This window comes from Halichoerus grypus, chromosome 6, assembly GCF_964656455.1.
Source record: "Halichoerus grypus chromosome 6, mHalGry1.hap1.1, whole genome shotgun sequence".
In the NCBI taxonomy this organism is placed as follows: domain Eukaryota; kingdom Metazoa; phylum Chordata; class Mammalia; order Carnivora; family Phocidae; genus Halichoerus; species Halichoerus grypus.
Genome location: NC_135717.1, coordinates 38514605 through 38516933, shown reverse-complemented (window position 1 = coordinate 38516933; position 2329 = coordinate 38514605).

The following is a 2329-nucleotide window of genomic DNA, read 5'->3' as shown; positions in this document are numbered from 1 at the left end:
GCCTCTGCGAGAGTGTTTTCTCTTCCCCTCTCTCGAATGTCTGCCCCCGGTCTGGGGGGGCCCGAGTTTGGGGAGCCCAGGGGATGGGGACTATGCCCCAAGGATCCTGACCAGACCCCTGTCCTGTAGCAGAGGCAGGAGGGTGGGGGTGATGGGGGTTGCTCAGAGCAGCAGAAAGCTGAACAGCCGACGAGAGGAGGCACAGGTGGGGTGGCATGGCTTCCCTCCTGAGACCAGTCAACCTCGAAGCACCCCCCCACCCCAGCCCAGGGCTGGAGGCTTTTTCTACCCCCAGAGTGGGGTGGTGGGTTCACCCGGGCCTCTCTCCAAGGCTGCAGGACCCAGGCCATCCCCTGTTCCCAGCCAGAATGACCCAGAACTCGTCCCTAGGGCTGCCCTCAGCCCAGACCCTCTCCCCCTCCCCCATCTCCATCTGGACCTCAGAGCAGCTGCTTCCCCCCCCACCACCACCCGAGGGACTTGGAGCCCATCTGGTCTGGAGAAGGAGCTCGTCAAGCCACCTGGTCCCTAGAGGGCCACTGAGCAGCCAGCAGGGGGGTGGGACCCCGTGAGCCTCTGCCAGTTGCCTCCCCTCCCTGGTGGCAAGGACATGCCCAGACAAAGTGGAGCACAGAAGGGAATTCGTGTTCCCACTCTGTCCCCGGGGCCGGTTCACAGCAGGTGCTTGCTAAGTGGTTATTGATCCATTCCAGAAATATCCAGGTCTGCTTTCTTCCCGGCACCAGGCCTGGGCAAGCTGTGCCTTTTTGTGCGCCCGTGAGTGTGTGCATGGGTGTGTGTGTTGTATATGGGTGTATGTGCATGCGTGTGCACACATGTGTGCATGTGTGGGACGCAAGGCAGCCGGAGACCTGGCCCTGCCTTCCTAGGAGTCTGGTCCAGTGGATGGTTGCTGAGCTCACAGGCAAGCCCAGATAACTTTCAGGAATCGGCCCAAACGAGGGAGCTGACCATCTGGCTCCAAGAGGGGCCTGCTGTGGTTGTATCTGGGCCAGGCGGTGAGCCTGAGGCTGTCTCTCGGGGCAGCCGTGCCGGGCAGGCCTGAGCAGGGCTGGAGCAAGCTGGGGATCTGAGCTCTGGAGACCTTTTGTGCTGGATTCCTGGTGGCAACAGGCCACAAGAGGGTGGCTGGGAAGCAGGGGTGGGCTGCAGAGCTGGGGGGCTGTGATGCTTTCTAGCTCATTTCTGAGTTCTCAGGGATCCTTGCACAAACCACTGAAGACTCCGGCTAGTATGGCCTGAACCCTAAACCCTGTGGAAGGAAGAAGGAAGTAGGTCCTGGCCTGGGCAGGGGGGCCTGCCCTGTTGACCTCCATGGACCTGAGTGGCCTGCCCATGCAATGTGTGGATTTGGGGCTCATACTGGTCCCTGCATCTTTGAGGTTTAGGGAGGCCTGGCCTCCCAGAGTGTTGGGGCTGGTGGCCCAGCAGAGCTGTCCCCAGGCTGTTGCAAGGGGGGTCTGGAGCCTAGGAGGGAGGTGGGCAGGCATGGGAGCCCAGGGGCAGGATCTAGGTCTCTACCTCTCCCTGCCTTGACCTTCACTGAGTTCACCACCACCCAAGTCACCTCTGATAGGCAGGTGGGGGCGCTCTTCTCGGCTCAGAGAGGGTAGCAACTTGTCTAATGTCTCCCAGCAGATGTGGGCCCCAATTCCAGTCCCACCAATTCCCTGCTGTTTGGGACTCACGACTGAGAAATTGAAGCTGAGGGAGGGGGTGCAGGAAAAGGAGCCAGGGCCCAAGAGGGACCCAGGGAACAAGGAGTCCCTGGGGGTCCCAGGGCACCAGGAACAGCCCTTGCCTCCCCCACCCCATTGCAGTAGGAAAGCACAGCCGTGGGTGAGTCACCCTGCTGATGTTATTTAGAGGAGTCTTGGGGTGATTCAGACACAGGCAGTGGGGGCCATGGGAGATCAAAGCCTTCCTCCTCTAGGACCCTCCACTGGGCCCCTGCTTTTTCTGCTCGTATCTGTTGCTGCCCCCAGGGGTGCCCTTCAGGGATACAGTGAGGACGATGTTGGCAGACGCTGAGGCAGGGCTGGGAGCAGGGAAGCCCCTATGAGGGGATCCGGGGATGGGTGTCCAGTGCACCTGCCGCAGCTCCCTTCCCACTGGGGAGCCTCAGCCCCCAGCCCAGAGCTGCATCAGCCCCCCATCTGGTGTGCCGCCACCCGCCTCCCCCTGAGGCACCACGGGGCAGCCAGCACTGAGGTCAGGTTTTTATTGGAGGACAAACAAATAAAAAATGGGCGTTTGACCAGAAACAATGGGAGCACTATTTACAAACGTACAGCATGGGTCCCAGGGC